Source organism: Oncorhynchus keta, chromosome 23 (assembly GCF_023373465.1).
Source record: "Oncorhynchus keta strain PuntledgeMale-10-30-2019 chromosome 23, Oket_V2, whole genome shotgun sequence".
In the NCBI taxonomy this organism is placed as follows: domain Eukaryota; kingdom Metazoa; phylum Chordata; class Actinopteri; order Salmoniformes; family Salmonidae; genus Oncorhynchus; species Oncorhynchus keta.
In genome coordinates, this window is record NC_068443.1 from 26,337,116 (window position 1) to 26,364,300 (window position 27,185).

Here is a 27,185-nt window from a genome sequence, read left to right on the forward strand (position 1 = left end):
AAGCATTTCGCTACACTTGCAATAACATCTGCTAACCATGTGTATGTGACCAATAAAAAATGATATGATTTGATTTAATTTAATTTAATTTGCTGCAACATGATTGGCTGAAAGCGATACACAACCTTCAGGACTAAATGGAAAATGTTCTAGGTATGAACCGGTCCAAAGCGGATACGAGTGTATTGCCGGCTGCATACAATGCTTTTGGACAGTAAGGTGAAACGATTCGATATCACCATCAATTATTTTCAGTGTGAGATTTGCAGTAACTACAAAATCTAAGTAAAAACCAAGGCTATGTTCCACTATGTTTTGACTGCAGTTACCCTCTCTGGCATAAGATAAGTAACTAAGTAACTATTGAAACAGTGAAACAGAAAAATTGCTTTAAAGTTTATTTACTGTCCAGCCAAATATGTTGTAGGCAGACAAGTGAGAATGCACTGATGTATCATCTTATTATGAAGTCATGTTTTATGCCTATCAAGCATGAGCACTGATGTGACCTATGACCACTAAGTCAAATAAATGACTATACAAAGTCAAACAGAAAAACAATAAGAAAGTTGGATGAACACATTAACAGATTGTAGATACTTCACAAAATGAAATATTACTTTTTAAGTATATACATTATGCGTGATGAAATAGTCCTTACCTTATGGTGAAAAAATTAATGAGGGTTACAACAATACAACCCTCAAAACATGAACACATAACTACATGAAACCATTAAATACAGTTGGAGTGTATTTAGAACTCACAAACTGTTTCCATCAAACAGAAAAACAACAAGAAATTTGGATAAACACATTTAGATTGTAGACACTGTACTTTGCCTTTGAATTACCCATATACAGTGCATTCAGAAAGTATTCAGAACTCTTGACTTTTTCCACATTGTGTTATGTTACAGCCTTATTCTAAAATTAATTCAATTGTTTATCTCCCCTCATCAATCTACACACAATAGCCCATAATGACATAGCAAAAACACATCAGACCCTTAACTCAGTACTTTGTTGAAGCTTCTTTGGCAGCAATTACAGCCTTGAGTCTTCTTGGGTATGATGCTACAATCTTGGCACACCTGTATTTGGGGAGTTTCTCCCATTATTCTCTGCAGATCCTCTCAAGCTCTGCCAGGTTGGATGGGGAGCATCGCTGCGCAGCTATTTTCAGGTCTCTCCAGAGATGTTCGATCGGTTTCAAGTCCGGGCTCTGGCTGGGCCACTCAAGGACATTCAGAGACTTGTCCTAAAGCCACACCTGCGTTGTCTTGGCTGTGTGCTTAGGGTTGTTGTCCTGTTGGAAGGTGAACCCTCGCCCCAGTCTGAGTCCTGAGCGCTCTGGAGCAGGTTTTCATCAAGGATCTCTCTGTACTTTGCTCTGTTCATCTTTCCCTGGATCCTGACTAGTCTCCCAGTCCCTGCTGCTGAAAAACATCCCCACAGCATGATTCTGCCACCACCATGCTTCAATGTAGGGTGTGGTCTCAGGTTTCCTCCAGACATGACGCTTGGCATTCAGGCCAAAGACTTCGATCTTGGTTTCATCAGACCAAAGAATCTTGTTTCTCATGGTCTGAGAGTCCTTTAGGTGCCTTCTGGCAAACTCCAAGTGGGCTGTCATGTGCCTTTTACTGAAGAGTGGCTTCTGTCTGGCCACTCTACCAAAAATACTTAATTGGTGGAGTGCTTTAGAGATGGTTGTCCTTCTGGAAGCTTCTACCATCTCTACAGAGGAACTCTGGAGCTCTGTCAGAGTGACCAAGGCCCTTCTCTCCTGATTGCTCAGTTTGGCCGGGCGGCCAGGTCTAGGAAGGGTCTTGGTGGTTCCAAACTTCTTCCATTTAAGAATGATGGAGGCCACTCTGTTCTTAGGGACCTTCAATGCTGCATACATTTTTTGGTACCCTTCCCCAGATATATGTCTAGAGACAATCCTGTCTCGTAGCTCTACGGACAATTCTTTTGACCTCATGGCTTGGTTTTTGCTATGACATAAACTGTCAACTGTGGGACATTATATAGACAGGTGTGTGCCATTCCAACTCATGTCTAATCAATTGAATTTACCACAGGTGCCCCAATCAAGTTGTAGAAACATCTCAAGGATGATCAATGGAAACAGGATGCACCTGTGCTCAATTTCGACTCTGATAGTAAAGGGGCCTGAATACTTATGTAAATAAGGTATGTCTGTTTTTATTTTTAATACATTTGCTAAAATTTCTAAAAACCTGTTTTTGCTTTGTCATTATGGGATATTGTGTGTAGATTGAGGAACATGTGTTATTTAAACCATTTTAGAATAAGGCTATAACGTAACAAAATGTGGGAAAAGTCAAGGGGTCTGAATAATTTCCAAATGCACTGTAGTTGTTTAAGGTCATACAATGGCAGAGCTTTGTATCTGCATTTTAGGGTTCATAGGTCAAATCAGTGGTCAAGTTCAATGTGCATTAAAATGACTTCATAATAAGATGATACACCAGTGCATTATAACTTATCTACCTACAACATACATGACTGGTTACAAAAAAAATGTAAAGCCATTTGTCAGTTTCACTGTTGGCGTAGTTACTGCATTTTTCCTTTGTAGGGCAGTATAGATTTCTGTAGGCATGTCAATAAAAGCAAAGCAAACATTGGATTAACCGTTCATAATCCTACTCACCCTCTTCAATTCCCCATCTTAGATTGTTGTCTGGAAGGCATTGGAATCCCTGTGTGTTAGCCTTCACACCAATACAGTCCACTGGAAAGGACAAAAGAAAACAAACAAAAAGGGTCATTTCATTAAGATTTATTAGAGGTGTCTCATCAAACAATGCACTGTCTATTTTTCCATTTTATAAAGTTCAATCAATTCAGGTTATTTTCAGTTCAGATGCCACAGGGGTCACAGCGAGCAAGTTGTGCAATCAGAAATCCTGAAGTCATAGCTACAGTAAACACTCTGACACTTGAATTCCTTCACGCTCATTTGGCCAGCTACATTACAGTAGTTCATACAGAGATACCACAGTGAAATGGCTTTTTCAACTGTCCTGCACAGCCCTTTGATCTGAAGAAGGAGCTATGAGCACAATTTGAGATAAGCTCCAGTTTCAACCCAAGGTCAAAAAAGAACATTTCCCTGATTACACATCGCCAGTCCCCCTAGCCCTAGGAAGTAACACAGCACTCGCTGTTCTGGCAACATCGTTATTCACACAGACAAGCATCATTGGCTTTGATCATTAGATGTTATCTTTGATGAGACTCCATAACAGAAACTCGTAAACTGCCAGCAAAAAGAGGATGTAATGACTTTGAATGCAGTGTTGATTTCTCAGATGAGCCAAAATTATGGTGTGTGCTGTGATTCTTTCTATTCCCAATCCCCCCCACCACCACCACACACACCACACACACTCAAACGTATATGTACACGCACATACTTAGGACAACTTAGATTCCAGCTGCATCTCATGAAATAGCAAATAGCTTTGGATGTGTGCATATGTGCATGTCAAATCATTGTACTACCATCCTGGGTTTACTGAGTGCATTATACAGTGGAGTGTGCTAGTGCAAACTACTTTGCTGCCATCAAGCGATTATAATAGGCTAAAGACCAGGTGCTTGAGTGCAGCACATGGAGGTCACATGGTTATGCCCGTAGAGCTTTACACTGAGTGTACGAAACATTAAGAACACTTTCTCTTTCCATGACATAGACTGACCAGGTGAATCCAGGTGAAAGCTATGATCCCTTTTTGATGTCACCTGTTAAATCCACCTCAATCAGTGTAGATGCAGGGGAGGAGACAGGTAAAATAAATATTGAGACATGGATTGTGTGTGTGCCATTCAGAGAGTGATTGGGCAAGACAAAAGATTTATGTGCCTTTGAACGGGGTATGGTAGTAGGTGCCAGGTGCAGCGGTTTGAGTGTGTCAAGAACTGCAACGCTGCTGAGTTTTTTAAGCTCAACAGTTTCCTGTGTGTATCAAGAATAGTCCACCACCCAAAGGACATTCAGGGGGAGCAGGTAGCCTAGTGGTTAGAGCATTGGGCCAGTAACAGAAAGGTTGCTGGATCAAATCCCAGAGCTGACAAGGTAAAGATCTGTCATTCTACCCCTGAACAACCCACTGTTCCCCGGAAGGCCATCATTGTAAATAAGAATTTGTTCTTAACTGACTTGCCTAGTTAAATACAAAACTGTGGGATTCATATGATCCATATGACCCTGTGGAATGCTTTTGACACCTTGTAGAGTCCATGCCCCGATGAATTGAGGCTGTTCTTAGGGCAGAAGAGGGGGCAGCTCAACACTTGGAAGGTGTTCCTAATGTTTTGTTCACTCATGTTCTATATCTATCGTTATGCTGTGCAAAATAGTGCATACGAAAACTCAGAAACTGTGTATACCTATAATTAAAATGTATATAAAACCTTTTATCTCTGCAACATTCCACCCACACCTCCAACCTACCGTCTCATGTCGTGCTTTGACCAGATCTATTCTACCACACTTCATTTATTCAATTCATACTTAATGTAAAAAATCATGTTTGACAAGGTGGGAAGTAGACTCCCTATCTCTCTCTTTTCACTGGCTGTCAAAATGCATATAGAGCAGATGGCTAATTCAATTGTCAGCCATTTGCAGCCCTTATTGTTATGCCTGATTGCCAGCATCAAGGCTCTATGATTGATGAGGATGAGTTATGAGCCTCTATCAATTACCTCTCTCTCTCTCTCTCTCTCTCTCTCTCTCTCCCCCTCCCCTCCCTCCCTCTCTCCCTCTGCTGCAGCCTCAGCCTCAGTCACCAGGACCCTGGAATAAGCTGGGGAATATTAAACCAGTATGAGAAGATACAGCAGAGGATCGGTGAGGAGTAGAGCAGAGCAGCCAGGGCCCTTAATGTATGCCACTGCCTAAGGGGCTGGGGGAACAAATGACTGCGGGTGGATAATGCAATATGTTCAGATTTGAAGGGACACGGGTTGAATTTCACTGGGAGATTGAAGGTCTGCTACTATGGCACAGGAAAGAATGGATGAGGGTGTTGTAAGGTGAAGAGATTGGGGTTGTGTTTAAAAGTAAACTTCAGATAGACTTTGGAGGTAGTAGTAATAGAAGCTCTTGTTGTGTGCTATGTCAGAACACGAGAAGGGAAGCGGAAGGAGATTCATCCACTTGTTCTCTGCCCTGATTGGCCTCCTGCTTTAAGCTGTTCCAATATGGCCGTCTCGTAACACTTATCCTCTGTGCTTTCGCTTCTGTGTTATGTGACAATCTGAGTGAATGTGAAATCACACCGAAGCCTCGGTATGTCGGTTGTTGGGAAGTGTTTGAAATTAAACCTCCCGTGGCGGCGGCGGTTTAAAGAACAGCTTAGCAATGGCCTCAGGAAAGCATAAGGTGGGTAACATTCAAAGTTAATTAAAATGTAATTTTAGGCTATTAGCTGGCGAGGAGAAAGGAGGCAGAGAGAGAGCAATGCGGCAGGCAGAGCAGTTTAAAGCAGAACGGAACTGAATGCAAGCATATTGCAGCTGCTGATAATCGTTGTGCTGAAAGTAGTCAGATGTTGATAATGGTCTCTCTCTCCTCAGGGTTGATATTACAGGCAGCACTTCATCATCTGCACACGAGTGATTTGTGGCACTGTTGTTTCACAAACTAATTTGTTTGTCAGAGTTAATTTGTCACTCTTGACTGGCAAAAAAAGAGAGTCTTTTGCAATCGAAACAATAAGAGTCAAAGTTGCTTACTTGAAATTGGCTTATCCAACCACCCTGACAAACACACACTAAGAATGAGTTTGCATGTCGAATGCAAATCTTTCTGCCTATAATTTACCTGATTCTGTCACCCCCGTGCTTCACGGTTGGGATGGTGTTCTTCGGCTTGCAAGCCTCCCCGTTGTTCCTTCAAACAAAACGATGGTCATTATGGCCAAACAGTTCTATTTTTGTTTCATCAGACCAGAGGACATTTCTCCAAAAAGTATGATCTTTGTCCCCATGTGCAGTTGCAAACCATAGTCTGGATTTTTTTATGGCGGTTTTGGAGCAGTGGCTTCTTCCTTGCTGAGCGGTCTTTCAGGTTATGGCGATATAGGACTTGTTTTTACTGTGGATATAGATGCTTTTGTACCTGTTTCCTCCAGCATCTTCATGAGGTCCTTTGCTGTTGTTCTGAGAATGATTTGCACTTTTTGCACCAACCTACATTAATCTCTAGGAGACACATGGTGTTTGGACTTGCATACTATTGTTTGTACAGATGAACGTGGTATCTTCAGGTGTTTGGAAATTGCTCCCAAGGATGAACCAGACTTGTGGAGGTCTACAATTTTCTTTCTGAGGTCTTGGCTGATTTCTTTTGATTTTCCCATGATGTCAAGCAAAGAGGCACTGAGTTTGAAGGTAGGCCTTGAAATACATCCACAGGTACACCTCCGATTGACTGAAATTATATCAATTAGCCAATCAGAAGCTTCTAAAGCCATGAAATAATTTTCTAGAATTTTCCAAGCTGTTTAAAGGCACAGTCAACTTAGTGTATGTAAACTTCAGACTCACTGGAATTGTGATACAGTGAATTATAAGTGAAATAATCTGTCTGTAAACAATTGTTAGAAAAATGACTTGTGTCACGCACAAAGTAGATGTCCTAACCGCCTTGCCAAAACTATTGTTTGTTTACAAGACATTTGTGGAGTGGTTGAAAAACAAGTTTTAATGACTCCAACCTAAAGTGTATGTACACTTCCAACTTCAACTGTACATTTCCTTGATAAGCTTTGTGAATGAACAACAGCGACGGATATGTGGTTATCGGATATAGTAGAATGTGGTTATCGGATATAGTAGAATGTGGTTCTCGGATATAGTAGAATGTGGTTATCGGATATAGTAGAATGTGATATAGTAGAATGTGGTTATCATATAGTAGAATGTGGTTCTCGGATATAGTAGAATGTGGTTCTCGGATATAGTAGAATGTGGTTCTCGGATATAGTAGAATGTGGTTCTCGGATATAGTAGAATGTGGTTCTCGGATATAGTAAAATGTGGTTATCGGATATAGTAGAATGTGGTTATCGGATATTGTTGAAATACAATGGTGAAAAGGTATTCCGAACTGTATCTCTATCCTGTGTCAGTGATTCTAATCCCTTTCCCCGTACTCTGCTCTACAGGCACTTCCAACCACCTTTTGCTAATGAATGTTCATGATTCATGTAGCAATTACTGATGCAATTAACATCATTCATGGAGGTAAGACATCACATACATCATTAGTGGGTTTGTTAATCATCCCATAAACAATACAATTAGTCAATATCAGACAGAAGTAACATGCAATAGGTCAGTCTGTAAAATGTGAATGCTAGCCTTTGAAGGACACAAGGTGAGCTACCTGCGAACTATAGACACTAATGAAAAGGGATTCTTGCCCCACAAGTTCCACAACATACTAAATAACCCCAACAAAATGTTACATCCAGCGTCCAAACCCAAAACACATATCTGCTAGCTCGATGCGCACTGCACATTGATGATATGGTTCAGTACCAGCAGGAGAAGAATGTGGGAATGAGAACACACAGCTATGTACTTTCTCTCTGACAGCTGTTTATTCAGTGGGGGGAGTTTATGTGGGGTTAGGTTGGGCGTTTACTGAACATCCGGAGAAGATCTGTCAGAAAGCTGTCCCTCAAGGACCCAATGGGGAAGTGCACTGTGAATTCAGGATCAATAGGTCTCTTAGTCTCTGCTGGATGACTAAGAGTGAGAGAGAATAGGTGTCTCTCCTGGGGATGTCATAGTCTGGGTGATGGGGATGGTTTCACCACCGTAACTGTTAGAAACTGAGGGTGGGCTTTGACACTTAGAAGGCAGTCAGGCTGGCAGACTATCAATAGTTTACTACATTTAGGGAGTCTGTAAACTGAGCAGCCCGACCATACTGCCGCTTCCTGACATACATTTCCCAAATATTGACATGCAACATCAACAGAAAATTCATGAGATCTGCCATGCAATATCCAATGTCAGAAAAACGTATAGCCTTACAACTGAGTCCGAAAGCAAGGTTTACTTTGCGGAAGAATTTGCCTGTAGCTCCTTTGACCCTTGAGCAGCTAATACCATAATCCGTCCTTTCCTTCAACCAACTCCAGGACCAAGAACGAAACTTAACACCTGAAAGCATTGTCTAGCTAGGCTACATGGTGAAGACTCATTAAGTTAAATAATGACAAATACAGAACGTGATGCAGCTGTAGCCTAGTTCTCTGACTTTATGCAAACACGCTGTATCCAAAAATAAGAGAGAGGAAGAGAACATGAATGGTGACTGAGACGCTCCCCTGAGAGGTAGCAGCTCGCTCTCTCGCTCGCTCTCTGATCCACCACAGAGAGACAAGCACTGAGGAAATTATGCAGACTCTATCACTTCCACATAGACATACTTCCCACCTCCGTAAGGAATTTTCCGTAATCCACGGCCATCAAATAAAATTCCCTCTCCAAGTTTAAAGAGTCAGTTGTGGTTAGAGCTATCCCAAAGGAAACTAAGGACCCCCCCAGTCCCCAAAGACTAATTCATAATGCTTCTCACTCCCTTAGTACTTATTAGTTTAAACACATTCATCTTTTTAATTAGGATGGGTCACAAGATCTTTGCATCTCATAGTTGAGCTGTTATTCCCCAATAGAATATTAAGAGAACATTCTCGCTTAGAAAAAAATATGCTATGCTAACCTAATAGGGTTTTTCAGGCAGAAACCTTTTGGGTTCCATGTAGAACCCATTAACAGAGGGCTGAAGAACCCTTTTGGAACCCTTTTTTCTAAGAGTGTAGCCTAAATTAAAATCTGAAAGGTTTCTCCCCACTATCTCTTATCTCTCCAGACAAACTGGACATAGAGTTACACCCTTGTAATAGACTAGATTAATCACATCAGCTCTAACCTGAGCCTGCCTGCTGCCATATGTGGGACACTCCATTACCTCACATACCTGCCTGTCTGTGGATGAGCCAATAGATTCTCTCCTCAACATAGACAAATATTAAACGATGAGTCACATGAAGATCTCTTGGTCTTTGTAGAATAATTAACTTTCATCACGATACAAGGATATTTTTTATTTCTTGTTAGTTTTTGTTCGACCTTATATTATTTGTTGTATTACATTGTTATTGATTATTGCATTGTTGGGTTTAGAGCTTGCAAGAAAGGCATTTCACTGTACTTGTGCATGGGTGACATTAAAACTAGAAAATTGAAATGTAGGATATACACTCTTATAGGACTAGGAAGGCCTGTGGATAGTCCATTTTTTTGACTGAGCTGGTCTTCAACTGTATAGCTGGTCTTCGACTATGTGCAATAAGACATTACTCCCACACTGGCAATACTGTATTATTAAGGAAATACAACATGCATCATCAGTTACATTTACGCAGGGCCTCACTTTGCAGCCTAAAATGAATAGCAGTCCCCAGCGTGGGAGTGTCTGACGTCATAGAAAGATTAAATACACTACATTTATTTTTTTCATGGGGGGATTTAAAAAAGCTTTGCAGATATTAATATTTTTTATTCCTTTGTATCACCACATTAAACCCAGAATAGTGAAGTACACAGTGTGTATATATAAATAAGAAATTATTCACAAGGTCATGTTTTCAGTAGAATTGTAGAATTGTCTTGACTGGTAGATATCATTTCAGTGTGTAAAACGCAGCAGTGACCAGACAATACTGCACAACTAGTAGGTAGGGTGGCCATCCCTCTACAGTGCCTTGCAAAAGTATTCATCCCCCTTGGCATTTTTCCTATTTTGTTGCATTACAACCTGTAATTTAAATAGATTTTTATTTGGATTTCATGTAATGGACATACACAAAATAGTCCAAATTGGTGAAATTTTAAAAAGTACTTTTTTCACCCCCTTTGCTATGAAGCACCTAAATAAGATCTGGTACAACCAATTACCTTCAGAAGTCACATAATTAGTTAAATAAAGTCCACCTGTATGCAATCTAAGTGTCACATGATCTGAATATATATACACCTGTTCTGAAAGCCCCCAAAGTCTGCAACACCACAAAGCAAGGGGCACCACCATGTACAGATTAGGGTTGGGTTAGAAAAAATATCAAACAATTTGAACATCCCATGGAGCACCATTAAATCCATTATTAAAAAATGGAAATAATATGGCACCATAACAAACCTGCCAAGAGAGTGCCGCCCACCAAAACTCACAGACCAGGCAAGGGCATTAATCAGAGAGGCATCAAAGAGACCAAAGATAACCCTGAAGGAGCTGCAAAACTCCACAGCGGAGATTGGAGTATCTCTCCATAGGACGACTTTAAGCCGTACACTCCACAGAGCTGGGCTTTACGGAAGAGTGGCCAGAAAAAAAGCCATTGCTTAAAGAAAAAAATAAGCAAACACGTTTGATATTATCCAAAAGTGATGTGGGAAACTCCCCAAACATATGGAAGAATGTATTCTGGTCAGATGACACTAAAATTGAGCTTTTTGGCCATCAAGGAAAACGCTATGTCTGGCGCAAACCCAACACCTCCCATCACCCTAGTGAAACTGTAGGTAATAATACTGTATGATTAGTCTCTGACTATGACCTTTGAGCATAGAATCAGTAAATGTCACAGATCCCTACTCTCCCGATGAGGTGATGTCATAGTGTAGAGTTTTCAGCTGCCCAAACCCTATCTAAAAACTGAAAGCTCCCCACCTTCATTTGTAACAACTGTTGATGTCTGGAGCACATGCTTTATAAAATAAATGCGTAAAAGCCAAACTGATTGTTTCAAACTCCTGGATCTGATCCTAGAATCACATATTTAATCCTAGATTAGGATTAAGAGTGCCTTAAACATGCAAATTGGAATCTGTCCTGTGTCAATGTCCCAAGAAACTGTTAATTTTACTTGTAAAACTGGTATTATTCAATCACAGTTTTTTAGATCAAATGACATCATGCATTATATATTGATGCAGATTTGTCTGTTATCACTCGGCCTAAGGAATTTACATTTCCCTCTGTTGGCAATCTGTTGATTAAAGAAACATAATGTTAAATCACTTGTTGGGGCAAAGTATTCTTTTTTATTTTTTATTCATCTTTACAAGAAATCTGAAACACAGATTAACATGCATCTAACGTTTACTTATGTCTGTATGTTCCTCAGATCAGCCCATGTGTCACCAGGCCTGGAGTGGTGGGTGCGGAGTCCAATGCAGAGAGCAGAGGATACTGGGGAAACCGACTTTATTAGGTTTCCAAAGCGAACGCCCAAAACAACAGGCGAAAATCGACACAAAATTGTCCAACCCAACACAGGGCACAAACGGACAGGAACACAACACGCACAACCTGACTAACAGAAAAACAAGCCCGCACAAAAACAGGCGGGCCTAACAGGCTTGAATAGACTGAATCAAAAAACTAAATAAGAGACAGGTGCAACCAATAAGACCAAACAAACAGAAAAGGAAAAGGGGATCAGTGGCGGCTAGTAGACAGGCGACGACAACCGCCGAGCGCCGCCCGAACAGGCAGGGGAGCCACCTTCGGTGGGAGTCGTGACACCATGCATATTCCTATAAACTCTCCAAAGCTCTGTACTAAGCATGCTGCAACCGTCCAACTTTCCTCCCTCTCTGCGCTAAACTGATCAGATTTGGAGCTTTAGGGATCTTTCTCTCCGTTTTCACCAGCTGAGAGTGAACAGCTACTGTCTGCAGTACATACTGTACTGAGGCCCTCTCCCTGTATCATCTCAGGTTGTTCACTGCAGCTTGACTTCCTGTTCATATTCACTAGCCTTTTGTGACTGGGGGCAGTATTTTCATTTTTGGAAAAATAACGTGCCCGTAGTAAACGGGATATTTTGTCAGGACAAGATTCTAGAATATGCATATAATTGACAGCTTAGGATAGAAAACACTGTGAGTATAACAGAACTGATGTTGCAGGCGAAAGCCTGAGAAAAATCCAATCCGGAAGTGCCTCGTGTTTTGAAAGCGCTCAGATTACTTTTTCTCCGTATTCCCCAAGGGGTCTACAGCATTGTGACGTAGTTTAGTGGTCCTTCTGTAGCTCAGTTGGTAGAGCATGGCGCTTGTAATGCCAGGGTAGTGGGTTCGATCCCCGGGACCACCCATACGTAGAATGTATGCACACATGACTGTAAGTCGCTTTGGATAAAAGCGTCTGCTAAATGGCATATATTATTATATTATTATTATTAGTTTTACGCATTTATGTTGAAGAATACCCGTAAGCGGCTACATTGCGCAAGTGGTCACCTGATGCTCCCAGAGAGATTCTCGCGTAAAATACAGAGGTAGCCATTATTCCAATCGGTCCTACTGAAAAACGAATTGTCCCGGTGGATATATTATCGAATAGATATTTGAAAACCTTGAGGATTGATTATAAACAACGTTTGCCATGTTTCTGTCTGAGTTTTCGTGACTGCAATTTCCGGCCAATTTCTCAGCCAAATGTGAAGAACAAACGGAGCTATTTCGCCTACAAAAATAATATTTTTGGAAAAAAGGAACATTGGCTATCTAACTGGGAGTCTCGTGAGTGAAAACATCCGACGCTCATCAAAGGTAAACGATTTAATTTGATTGCTTTTCTGATTTCCGTGACCAAGTTACCTGCTGCTAGCTGGACAAAATGCTATGCTAGGCTATCGATAAACTTACACAAATGCTTGTCTAGCTTTGGCTGTAAAGCATATTTTGAAAATCTGAGATGACAGGGTGATTAACAAAAGGCTGTAAACTGTGTCTCAATATATTTCACCAGTGATTTTCATGAATAGGAATATTTCCTAGGAATATTTATGTCCGTTGCGTTATGCTAATCAGTGTCAGTCGATGATTACGCTCCCTCATGCGGGATGGGGAGTCACTAGAGGCTAGGAGGGTGACGGATCTGATTAATGGTCGTCTCAGGGTGTGTCCCAAATGGCACCCTATTCATATGTTATTTGGGACACAGACTAAGACATAACCTTGTTGCCGGGCTGGGGACTAAACCTTTTTTCTAGGATGCAAAGAATTCTCGGTGTCAGCTGGAGTGATTCAAGTCAACGCTGCTGTTGGCATAGCCATTCTCTCAGTTAGTCAGAACTACAACTAATGTGGTGACGGCAATCCAACCCCCTCCTCCTTTCTCCTCTTTCCTCTTCCTCCCCCCTCCTATCCCTCCTCTTCTCAGTTCTTCCTTCCCACTCAGCCATCCATTGTGACAGAGCCTAGCTCCCTTTGTAGCTGAGGTTCCTCTGTTCCTCCACCCCTAGCTGCAGTGGCCCAGATACGGTTAACGGATTATTCCTCTGACATCACTGCGTTCCCATGCATTTTCACTGCCTTTTGTGAGGACTGTAACCACTTGTGATCTGTGTGTGTGTTTAAGCCCATGTTCTTGTCCAAAGTGGTCTGACTGCAGTCACTGCACTTTCTCCTTCAATCGGTGAATTTCAAGCAAACACCTGTCGTCTCACGGTAATTGACCGTTAATAAACATTAACAACTCCAGTGTAAATTGCTAAATTGTAATTACTCCGCCACTATTGGCCTATTTATTGCCTTACCTCCTAACTTCATTTGCACACACCATATATAGGTTTTTCTATTTTGTTATTGACTGTATGTTTGTTTATCCCATGTGTCACTGTGTTGTTTTTGTCGCACTGCTTTGCTTTATCTTGGCCAGGTCGCAGTTGTAAATGAGAACTTGTTCTCAACGGGCCTACCTGGTCAAATAAAGGTGAAATTAAAATGTAATTCAAATAAACACATTTAGCATCTCCTGGCTTCAACACAAACCACTGATGCAGACCTTTGGAACATCTACAATTTAAAACGTGTAATAAATACATTTAATATAGCCAACACCATCACAATAAATGCATAATTTATTTTACATAGGTCTAAAGAAACATGATATGAAGAAAATGTACTCTATCTCAGAAGAACAGAATAGCATACTCTGAGATGTCCGTATGTTAGGCCCTGATCTGGCTATGCCATATGGCTGTGGGCTACACAAGTTCATTTAGCTGACAAGATTGGCTTAGAATTCCCTGGCATTATTTTATAGTATGAAGAATACAATTAAACGTCGCTGAATAAAATAGAAAGGATATTTTCTCCCAATGATTTGAGGGAGTGCATGCATACGGCTATTCATATAGGAGGAAACAGGTCCTCCTATATGCTTAATTTGGAGTTATTTATGCAACTTGAGTTGTGATACAAACATTGGGCTATATGTTTTGATATTTAATACATTTGAAGGCTGCATGATGCGACTCTAATGATGATTTGAAAAAGGTTGCATGAAAGGCTGCTTAGTTTTTGCCCAGCCCCAAAACATCACTGCTCTAGAGGAGATCTGCATGGAGGAATGGGCCAAAATACCAGCAACAGTGTGTGAAAACCTTGCGAAGACTTACAGAAAACATTTGACCTCTGTCATTGCCAACAAAGGGTATATAACAAAGTATTGAGATAAACTTTTCCACCATAATTTGCAAATAAAATTAATAAAAAATCCTACAATGTGATTTTCTGGATTTTTTTTCTCATTTTGTCTGTCATAGTTGAAGTGTACCTATGATGAAAATTACAGGCCTCTCTCATCTTTTTAAGTGGGAGAACTTGCACAATTGGTGGCTGACTAAATACTTTTTTGCCCCACTGTATATATGCCAGTTAGGCTCTACACCTGTTGTAAAGTGAATTATTGTGCTTAGTTTTAAGAAGTTATTTGTCCATTTTAGTTGTGATACAAACCTTATCAAAACATAGGCCTTAGGGACTGGGCTACATGAGGTGTGTGACTATGATTTGAAAAAGTTGCAAAAAAAGCCTCCTCTGTTTCTTGCCTTACAGCACACAAGCTGAGCATCATTCACAAGTGATAATACAAATTTCATATATAATAAGTGATAGACAAATATTGCCACCCATCCGACTATTCTGGATTTAATATTGTCTTTACATATACAGTGCCTTCGGAAAGTATTCAGACCCCTTGAATCTTTCCACATTTTGTTACGTTACAGCCTTATTCTAAAATAGATTAAATTATTTTTTTCCCTCATCAATCTACACACAAGTCCCCATAATGACAAAGCAAAAACAGGATATTAGAAAAATGTGCTAATTTATTACAAATAAAAAACTTAAATATCACATAAGTATTCAGACCCTTTACTCAGTACTTTGTTGAATCATCTTTGGCAGCCTCAAGTTTTCTTGGGTATGATTGCTACAAGCTTGTCACACCTGTATTTGGGGAGTTTCTCCCAATCTTCTCTGCAGATCCTATCATGCTCTGTCAGGTTGGATGGGGAGTGTCTCTTCACAGCTATTTTCAGGTCTCTCCAGAGATGTTCGATCGGGTTCAAGTCCGGGCTATGACTGGGCAACTCAAGGACATTCAGATACTTGTCCTGAAGCCACTCCTGCGTTGTCTTTGCTGTGTGCTTAGAGTTGTTGTCCTGTTGGAAGGTGAACCTTCACCCCATTCTGAGGTCCTGAGCGCTCTGGAGCAGGTTTTCATCAAGGATCTCTCTGATGCTATCACCACCATGCTTCACCGTAGGGATGGTGACAGGTTTCCTCCAGACGTGACACTTGGCATTCAGGCCAAAGAGTTCAATCTTGGTTTCATCAAACCAGAGAATCTTGTTTATCATGGTCTGAGAATCCTTTAGGTGCCTTTTGGCAAACTTCCTGTGTGCTGTCCTGTGCCTTTTACTGAGGAGTGGCTTTCATTTGGCCACTCTACCATAAAAGCCTGATTGGTGGAGTGCTGCAGAGATTTTTGTCCTTCTGGAAGGTTCTCCCTTCTCCACAGAGGAACTCTGGAGCTCTGTCAGAGTGACCATCGGGTTCTTGGTCACCTCACTGACCAAGGTCCCAGCTTTAGGAAGAGTCTTGGTGGTTCTAAACGCATTACATTTAAGAATGATGGAGGCCTCTGTGTTCTTTGGGGACCTTCAATGCTGCAGAACTTCTTTGGTACCCTTCCCCAGATCTGTGCCTCGACATAATCCTGTCTCGGAGCTCTACGGACAATTCCTTCCACCTTATTGCTTGGTTTTTGCTCTGACATGCATTGTCAACTGTGTGACCTATGGACAGGTGTGTGCCTTTCATTGTCATGTCCAATCAATTGGATTTACCACAGGTGGACTCCAAGTTGTAGAAACATCTCAAGGATGATCAATGGAAAAAAGGATGCACCTGAGCTCAATTTCGAATCTCATTGCAAAGTGTCTGAATACTTAAGTATTTAAGGTGTCTGTTTTAAATATTTTATAAATGAGCAAAAAATGGTTAAAAAAAACTGTTTTCGCTTTGTCATTATGGGGTATTGTGTGTAGGTTCAGGATTTTTATTTTATTTGAACCATTTTCAAATAAGGCTTCAACGTAACAAAATGTGGAAAGGTCAAGGGGTCTGAATACTTTCCGAATGCACTGTACTAAATAATATATGTGTGAAATTTGTTTTGATTTAGAATGTACCATTATCATGCATCAGTCACGAAACAGGGGAAGGGGGAAAAAAATACACGTAATCTATGCACTTAAATAGCGAATGGATTCATTTTCATGCCCGCCAGGTAGTCTATACTCCTTTTGTAAAGAGAAGCAATGTGCTTAATATTAGGAATGTATAGGAATAAATAGAGTAGGCCTAGCTTATAGAAAGCTGAGGCCATCAGTAGAGGCTGTCAAACCTCTGTTTTCTCACACAATTGCATTTCCTATAGAAATGGTGCGCAACATAAGCTCATGGGCTGAAATGAAGTGTTTGATTAGATTTTTGATTACATTTGCATTGATGTCTGAGTGATTAGACGGACAATAGAGTGCTGAGTACCAGGCAGTTAGCAAGTTTGGTGGGCTACTAATGACCATCAGCAGCATCAGAGCTTGGAGATGTCTAGTTACCGTGACTACACGGTCATGTCGAATTTGACTGTGGTCATGTCTCGTGACCGCCGGTGTGGCAGTAATATGGTCACCATAACAGCCCTACTCCACCCATATAGAGCATACACACATGCATGCTTACAAACACACACACACATTCACACACACTTTCTTCTAACGCTACACACAGGACCTTACTCTCCAACAATACACAGTGGTGTTTTAACAGATCCCACTTCCAATTAGAAGATAAGAAGGAGCTGCGTTGGCAAGTTTGCTTTAAAAAAAATCAATTGCTTTGGTGCTATTTTCACAAGTATGTGGTGAATTGTCAAAACGTTTAGTATAAAACTGGTAACACATGTAATGCTGCAAGTCTTAAATTCAAAACCTTTTATGGTACATTGATTTTGTTCAGAGACATCTTTCACCACACAACCATTGATCCAAAATATAATTTAACTGTGAAATACCATGAGAACATTGATTTAATCACCAAAACACATTGTGACACCTTCTCAATTTAGTTGTTTTAATCCAATAGCCAAAAAAAGATATATGTTTCAAAATTGCCTTTTGAAATGACAGTACACTACACTGTTTTCATATTAGGCAATACACTTGCACTACACATGAAATTTGACAGAAAATCAAATTTCCATCATTTCTATGCCATGTGTGATCAAAGGTGTGATCATTGAAGACATCTTTCACATCTTTTACAATCATTGATGCCAAAAAAGAAATGTATTGATCAGATATAATTACAACAAAGTTTTACTGTAATCAATAAAAAAAAAAAAAAAACATTTAATGTTGAGCAGGTACTAGTTTGACTCAAGACTGTCTTGAGCATTTGGCCATAGGTTCCCATCGACATCGCAGTAAATGTCATCACTATTCATGCACCTGGGGAATAACCTTTTGGCAAGGCGAATCCAAGCCTGATATACATTGCCGTTGGAAAGATTTCAGACCCCTTGACCCCCTTTTTCCACACTTTGTGACGTTACAACATGTTTTTCTAAATACTCAGCAATATACACACAATACCCCATAATGACAAAGCGAAAACAGTTTTTTTAGAAATGGTTGCAAATGTATTAAAAATGTAAAACAGAAATACTTTATTCAGACCCTTTGCTATGAGACTTGAAATTGAGCTCAGGTACATCCTGCTTCCATTGATCATCCTTGAGATGTTTCTACAACTTGGTGTCCACTTGTGGCAAATTCAATTGATTGGACATGATTTGGAAAGGCACACATCTGTCTATATAAGGTCACACAGTTGACAGTGCATGTCAGAGCAAAAACTAAGTCATGAGGTTGAAGGAATTCTCCGTAGAGCTTCGAGACAGGATTGTGTTGAGGCACAGATCTGGGGAAAGGTACCAAAAAATGTGTGCAGCATTGGAGGTCCCCAAGAACACAGTGGCTTCCATTATTATTAAATGTAAGATGTTTGGAACTACCAAGACTCTTCCTAGAGTTGTGGCCTTGGTCAGGGAGGTGACCAAGAACCCAATGGTCACTCTGACAGAGCTCCAGAATTCTCTGTGGAGATGGGAGAAACAAGATTCTCTGGACTGATGAAACCAAGATTGAACTATTTGGCCTGACTGCCAAGTGTCACATCTAGTTGAAATCTGGAAACATCCCTATGATGAAGCATGGTGGTGGCAGCATCATGCTGTCGGGATGTTTTTCAGCGAAAGGGACTGGGAGACTAGTCAGGATCGAGGGAAAGATGAACGTGTACTTTTGTGAAGCAGCACAGCACAGTTGAAAAATATGGCAAATAGAAATCCAAAATGGATGGTGTTAAAGAGATAGATTGTAGGGGTTGAATGGAGCTGAAGGATGGGACTATAATGGGTCTGTAAAATGTATATAGGTTCAGGACTGTGAAATAGCAGTTACAAATATATGGCAAATAGAAATCAAACTGGATGGACATCAGGAATAAAGGAAGGTCAAGGACTAAAAACAAACTAAATATAACTATTGTAAAAATAGATTGTCTGTAGAATGTGTATAGTATGTATAATCTGGAAGTAGAAGCCTACGTGTTATTGTTTATTCATTTACTTCAGTTGGGGGAGGGGTTGGAAGGGTTTGCGGGGAATAATAAAGGAATGTATATTCTAAAAAAGTGTGGATGTGTATATATGTATATAAACTCAGCAAAAAAAGAAATGTCCCTTTTTCAGGACCATGTCTGTCAAAGATTTGTAAAAATCGAAATAACTTCACAGGTCTTCATTGCAAAGGGTTTAAACTTGCGTGTTCAATGAACCATAAACAGTTAATGAACATGCACCTGTGGAACGGTTGTTAAGACACTAACAGCTTACAGACGGTAGGCAATTAAGGTCACAGTTATGAAAACTTAGGACACTAAAGAGGCCTTTCTACTGACTCAAAAGAAAGACGCCCAGGGTCCCTGCTCATCTGCGTGAATGTGCCTTAGGCATGCTGCAAGGAGGCATGAGGACTGCAGAAGTGCTAGGGCAATAAATTGCAATGTCCGTACTGTTAGACGGCTAAGACAGCGCTACAGGGAGACAGGATGGACAGCTGATCGTCCTCGCAGTGGCAGACCACGTGTAACAACACCTGCACAGGATAGGCATATCCAAACGTCACACTTGCGGGACAGGTGCAGGATGGCAACAACAACTGCCTGAGTTACACAAGGAACGCACAATCCCTCCATCAGTGCACAGACTGTCCACAATAAGCTGAAAGAGGCTGGACTGAGGGCTTGTAGGCCTGTTGTAAGGCAGGACCTCACCAGACATCACCGGCAAAAACGTTGCCTATGGGCACAAACCCACCATCGCTGGACCAGACAGGACTTGCAAAAAGTGCTCTTCACTGACGAGCAGCGGTTTTGTCTCACCAGGGGTGATGGTCAGATTCACGTTTATCGTCGAAGGAATGAGCGTTACACCGAGGCCTTTACTCTGAAGCGGGATCGATTTGCAGGTGGAGGGTCTGTCATGGTCTGGGCTGGTGTGTCACAGCATCATCGGACTCACAGCATCTGCTACCCCCAACAAAAATACCCTAGCAACTTAATAGTGGATACATGATTTCTGTATAAGGGAATGCATTTTTTACATACAGTACATTGTAGTGGATGCTGGTGGGAGGAGCTATAAGAGAATGGGCTCATTGTAATGGCTGAAATGGAATCATGGACCAGAACAAAACATGTGGTTTCCATATGTTTGATACGTTCCATTTATTCCATTCCAGCCATGACAATGAGCCCGTCCTCCTATAGCTCCTCCCACCAGTCTCCTCTGGTACATCTCTGATCTTGTCAATATCCCCTCAAAAAATGATTACCGTAAAGTAAAATCGTAATAGTATCATAATAACACATTACAGTATATATCATACTTTACATGTTTATACTTGCATACATATTCATTATTTAGTTCTCTAAATCTGTAGTAGACTAACCATTTAAAAATCTATAGGCTTACCAAACGGTAAGTGATTATCAACTAAGAGTAGTCGGATTAAGTAATAGTAAAATATATGTATTTTTTACCAGGTAAATTAATTGAAAACACATTCTCATTTACAGCAACAACCTGGGGAATAGTTACAGGGGAGATGAATGAGCCAATTGGAGGCTTGGGATGATGGTATGAGGGCCATATTGGGAATTTAGCCAGGACACCAGAATTTAGCCAGTGACCACAGAGAGTCAGGATACCCATTTAACATCCCAACCAGAAGACAGCACCCTACACAGGGCAATCACTGCACTGGGGAATTGGGATATTATTATAGAAAGAGTGCCTCCTACGGGCCCTCCAACACCACATCCAGCAGCATCTGGTCTCCCATCCAGGGACCAATCCTGCTTCGCTTCAGAGGCAAGACAGCAGTGGGATGCTGGGATGTTATGCTGCTGGCATGAAATGACAATCATATCAAACATAATGTGAGCATTGCATTGTGAAAAGCACTTACTTTATACTTACTTTAAACATGCATTTCTAGATTAAACATTGACTAAGTGTGGTGAAAAAGTGTCTGTATGATTTTGTGTGTTATACAGTTGAAGTCGGAAGTTTACATACACTTAGGTTGGAGTCATTAAAACTCCTTTTTCAACTACTCCACACATTTCTTGCTAACAAACAATCGTTTTGGCAAGGCGGTTAGGACATCTAGTTTGTGCATGACACAAGTCATTTTTCCAACAATTGCTTACAGACAGATTATTTCACTTATAATTCACTGTATCACAATTCCAGTGGGTCAGAAGTTTACATACACTAAGTTGACTGTGCCTTTAAACAGCTTGGAAAATTCCAGAAAATGATGTCATGGCTTTAGAAGATTTGGAAAGGCTAATTGGCATAATTTGAGCCAATTGGAGGTGTACCTGTGGATGTATTTCAAGGCCTACCTTCAAACTCAGTGCCTCTTTGCTTGACATCATGGGAAAATCTAAATAAATCAGCCAAGACCTCAGAAAAAAAATGGTAGACCTCCACAAGTCTGGTTCATCCTTGGGAGCAATTTCCAAACGCCTGAAGGTACCACGTTCATCTCTATAAACAATAGCAAGTATAAACACCATGGGACCACGCAGCCGTCATACCGCTCAGGAAGGAGACGCGTTCTATCTCCTAGAGATGAACATACTTTGGTGCGAAAAGTGCAAATCAACAGCAAAGGACCTTGTGAAGATGCTGGAGGAAACAGGTACAAAAGTATCTACATTCACAGTAAAACGAGTCCTATATCGACATAACCTGAAAGGCCGCTCAGCAAGGAAGAAGCCACTGTTACAAAACTGCCATAAAAAAAATCCAGACTACGGTTTGCAACTGCACATGGGGACAAAGATCGTACTTTTTGGTGAAATGTCCTCTGGTCTGATTAAACAAAAATAGAACTGTTTGGCCATAATGACCATTGTTATGTTTGGAGAAAAAAGGGGGAGGCTTGTAAGCCGAAGAACACCATCCCAACCTGGGAAGCAGGGGTGGAGCATCATGTTGTGGGGGTGCTTTGCTGCAGGAGGGACTGGTGCACTTCACAAAATAGATGGCATCATGAAGGAGGGAAAATTATGTGGATATATTGAAGCAACATCTCAAGACATCAATCAGGATGGTATAGCTCTGTCAGGAGTGGGCCAAAATTCACCCATCTTATTGTGGGAAGCTAGTGGAAAGCTACCTGAAACGTTTGACCCAAGTTAAACAATTTAAAGGCAATGCTACCAAATACTAATTGAGTGTATGTAAACTTCTGACCCACTGGGAATGTGATGAAAGAAATAAAAGCCGAAAGAAATCATTCTCTCTACTATTATTTCACATTCTTAAAATAAAGTGGTGATCCTAACTGACCTAAGACAGGGAATTCTTACTAGGATTAAATGTTAGGAATTGTGAAATACTGAGTTTAAATGTATTTGGCTAAGGTGTATGTAAACTTTCGACTTCAACTGTACTTAGTCAATTTATAATGTGCTTATGGTTTTGAAACAACTGCTGATCTGCTTGGTGATCTGTTTTGAGTTTTGTCCTAAGCTTTGTGAAAATGTAACACGTACTTATGAAAATTGCACCAAAGTGATAAAAGAAACATTGAAGCAGGCTCTTGCTAACGTCTCTGCACGATACTGTATATTCATGCGTTTCACTGTTTATCATTTTGACGTCTGCACTTTACATGGCTACATTCTTCTTCCAGTAGGTAGACATAAACACAGTGGGGAGTGCATGGGGAAAACTTGTTCACCCTAAAAGTGGATCTTTCACAGCCTCGTTGTACTATCTATTAGTGTAAGGCTACCACAACCACACCACCACCCACATCGCCCACATCCTACAGAAACCAAACCAGTGTCACAAATCTGAACACTTAACAGTATATCCATAATTAACACAGCATATATATATATAGAAATAGCTTGTGAGCTGGGACACTAACCTACTGAACTGTACATCCATCCATAATTAACACAGCATGGTACTATGTGAGCATTCTCTAAAAGGTTTCCGCAACGGAGAGGAGTGCTGAGCAAAGCGAGGAAAATGAAGGCTAACTGCTACAGAGATGAGGATTCAAGAAATGTGAAAAATGTATAATCCATTATGGAACAATATCTCATAGTACACAGATTAAAGAATGTCAAAGAAGTAGATCAATAAAAGGATCATTTAATATAGACACAGCGAGAATAGCAATGTGAGAAATACCTTTTGGCAAATCTGATCATTTCAAAGTCTACATGTGTTCGTCATCTCAAACTAATAAAGTACACATATCAAATAATGAAATCAATCTATTCAACTGCCGTTAATTAAGACCCAATTTGTTTTAAAAAATCAAGTGAGAAATGTCTTGGATTTATATTTCCTTCCCATTATCTATGTTTTATGTATTATTTTGGTCAGGTCAGGGTGTGACGAGGGTGGGTATGTGTTTTTTGTCCTGTCTAGGGTTCTTGTAATTCTATGTTTTTTTGTATGTCTAGGTAATGTAGGTCTATGGTGGCATGAATTGGTTCCCATTCAGAGGCAGCTGTTTATCATTGTCTCTGATTGGGGATCCTATTTATGTTGCCATTTTCCATTTTGGTTTTGTGGGATATTGTCTATGTGTAGTTGCATGTAAGCACTTGTGGGATATAGCGTTTTGGTTCTTTGGTAGTTTGTTTAGTGTTTTTCCTTCATTAAAAGAAGAATGTCACGCTTACCACGCTGCGCCTTGGTCTCTTCAATACGAAGAATGTGACAGAAGTTTACATTACAGTACATTTGAAACAATAATGCATGCTGAAACACTTCAATGTGTCAGAACTATTGGTTTCTCCTGAAACAAGGAAAACCTCTCCACAGATGTATGTAATGTTTACATATTAAAAACGAATACACTGAAAGCTTGAAATACAGTACCAGTCAAACGTTTGGACACACCTATTCATTCAAAGATTTTTATTTATTTGGACTATTTTCTACATTGTTGAATAATAGGGAAGACATCAAAACTATGAAAAAACACATATAGAATCATGTAGTAACCAAAAAGGGTTATACAAATCCAAATATATTTTATATTTGAGACGCTTCAAAGTAGCCACCCTTTGTCTTGATGACAGCACTTGGTATTCTCTCAACCAGCTTCATGAGGTAGTCACCTGGAATGCATTTCAATTATAATGTGTGCATGGTTAAAAGTTAATTTGTGGGATTTCATTCCTTCTTAATGCATTTGAGCCAATCAGTTGTGTTGTGACAAGGTTGGGGTGGTATACAGAAGATAGCCCTATTTGGTAAAAGACCAAGCCCATATTATGGTAAGAAATGCTCAAATAAGCAAAGAGGAATAACAGTCCATTATTACTTTAAGATATGAAGGTCAGTCAATTCGGAAAGTGTCAAGAACTCTGAGTTTCTTCAAGCGCAGTAGCAAAAACCATCAAGCGCTATGATGAAACTGGCTCTCATGAGGACCGCCACAAGAAAGGAAGACCCAGAGTTACCTCTGCTGCAGAGGATAAGTTCATTAGAGTTACCAGCCTCAGAAAATAAAGCCCAAATAAATGCTTCACAGAGTTCAAGTAACAGACACATCTCAACATCAAATGTTCAGAGGAGACTGCGGGAATCAGGCATTCATAGTCGAATTGTTGCGACAAAACCACTACTAAAGGACACAAAAAGAAGAAGAGACTTGCTTGTGCCAAGAAACATGTTCAATGGACATTAGACCAGTGGAAATCCATATTTTGGTCTGATGAGTCCAAATTTGACATTTTTGGTTCCAACCGCCATCTCTTTGTGAGTTCCCACATATTGAGGGAACTCCTTCAAAACTGTTGGAAAAGCATTGCAGGTGAATCTGGTTGAGAGAATGCCAAGAGTGTGCAAAGCTGTCATCAAGGTGGTTACTTTGAAGAAGGTCATCAAGGTGGCTACTTTGAAGAATCTAAAGTATATTTTTTATTTGATTAACACATTTTTGGTTACTACATGATTCCATATGTGTTATTTCCTAGTTTTGATGTCTTCACGATTATTCTACAATGTAGAAAATAGTAAAAATAAGGAAAAACCCTTGAATGAGTAGGTGTGTCCAAACTTTGGACTGGTACTGTAGATCGCAAATTGACCACTACAGTGAATGACTGGTATTTTAAATAAAATTAACAGATTCTGCCCAGTCAATTTGCCACCATCTGTTTGAAATCAATATGAATATCTTCTAATTCGGTTTATTCTCTTATGGAATACGCCAGGAGGTGTGGGTGTGGAGGTGTGGATGTGGATGGGCATTTAAACCACAGCCTCCGGCTCCGAAGGTCGCGTGTTCAACCCCAGTGCTAAGAACTCTTTTTTCCCCTTAATTTAACTACTCGGAATTAATGCCTAAACATATGTTTTGGTTTAACTTTTGATGACAGCTAAAATACGGTACCACATGGCGTAATTAAAACGTCACGCCATGGCGTAATTCTGTTAATTCTGTTTTATTTGGAGATTGGGTTTCAGTTCCTCACATAGGCTACTGTTGTGTCACCACAGAGGTCTTTAACCAGCCCTAACCAGGGTACAGTATTTAGTCACTTGGGTTCCTCAGCATGTCCTGTTGATTATGTGTGTCAGAGCACACAGTTCCCCAAGTCCTGATAAACAGGTTATAGTCACCATTGCTGAAGCTAAGATAATGACATAATGATCTAATCCCTCCACCTACAGTGCTCTTTCTCTTTGGTTGGGGTCACGAATATCATAGATATAATGGAACTAGTGGATAGATGGAGGCTTAAATATCCTGTCCTAGTGAGATATACATGGCGGAGACTCAATCAAGCTACTTGCCTTGACTACTTTCTTATGTTGTTCTCGCTGGCACCAAAAAAAAAACCTATTTGTTGATAGGGGACATAATGCGGTCGTACAATCAAATAACTGGCATATAAAGTACCAGTCAAAAGTTTGGCAAATAGAAATCTAAACTGGGTGGTGTTCAGAGATAGATGGGGATGGTTGAGTGGAGCTGAAGGACGTGACATGTGCTGTGTCTATAAAATATATATAGTGTGTATAGGCTGGAAGTGGAAGCCTAAGAGTAGCTGTCCATTAGTTTACTCCATTTTGGGGAGAGATGGTAGGGCTAGGGGAAAATAATAAAGGAAAATATATCAAAGAAATCTATACAGTTCATTCGGAAAGTATTCAAACACTACTTTTTCAGCATTTGTTTACGTTACAGCCTTATCTCAAATGTATTACATTGTTTTTTTCCCCACATCAATCTACCCACAATACCCAACAAAGCATAAACATAATTCTTTAATATTTTGCAAATGTATAAAAAATACAAAACTGAAAATAACATTTACATAAGTATTCAGACCCTTTACTCAGTACTTTGTTGAAACACCTTTGGCAGCAATTACAGCCTCAAGTCTTCTTGGGTATGACGCTACAAGCTTGGCACACCTGTATTTGGGGAGGTTCTCCCATTTTTCTATGCACATCCTCTCAAGTTCTGTCAGGTTGGACGGGGAGTATTGCTGCACAGTTATTTTCAGGTCTCTCCAGAGATGCTCGATCAGGTTCAAGTCCTGGCTAAAGCTGGGCCACTCAAGGACATTGAGAGACTTGTCCCGAAGCCACTCCTGCTTTGTCTTGGCTGTGCGCTTAAGGTCGTTGTCCTGTTAGGTGAACCTTCGTCCCAGTGTGAGGTCCTGAGCACTCTGGAGCAGGTTTTCATCAAGGATCAAGGATCTCTCTCTGTACTTTGCTCTGTCTATCTTTCCCTTGATCCTGACTAGTCTCAGACCCCAGTCCCTGCCGCTGAAAAAACATCCCCACAGCATGATACTGCCTCCACCATGCTTCAATGTGCCAGGTTTCCTCCAGATGTGACGCTTGGTATTCAGGCCAAAGAGTTCAATCTTGGTTTCATTAGACCAGAGAATCTTGTTTCTTATGGTCTGAGAGTCATTTAGGTGACTTTTGGCAAACTCCAAGTTGGCTGTCATGTGTGTTTTACTGAGGAGTGGCTTCTGTCTGGCCACTCTACCATACAGGCCTGATTAGTGGAGTGCTGCAGAGACGGTTGTCCTTCTGGAAGGTTCTTCCATCTCCACAGAGGAACTCTTGGAACTTTG

General features: G+C 40.5%; 1 protein-coding gene across 5 annotated transcripts in view; it reads right to left on the minus strand.

Moving 5' to 3' along the window:
• LOC118402082 (disks large-associated protein 1-like) overlaps positions 1 to 27,185 on the minus strand; it is a 104,229-nt gene that overhangs the window by 70,861 nt on the left and 6,183 nt on the right. For all 5 annotated transcript variants that reach the window (XM_035799964.2, XM_035799965.2, XM_035799963.2 and 2 more), the window contains exon 2: positions 2,683 to 2,763. The gene's annotated coding sequence lies outside the window, so the exon portion shown is untranslated. The remainder of the gene's footprint in view (positions 1 to 2,682; positions 2,764 to 27,185) is intronic.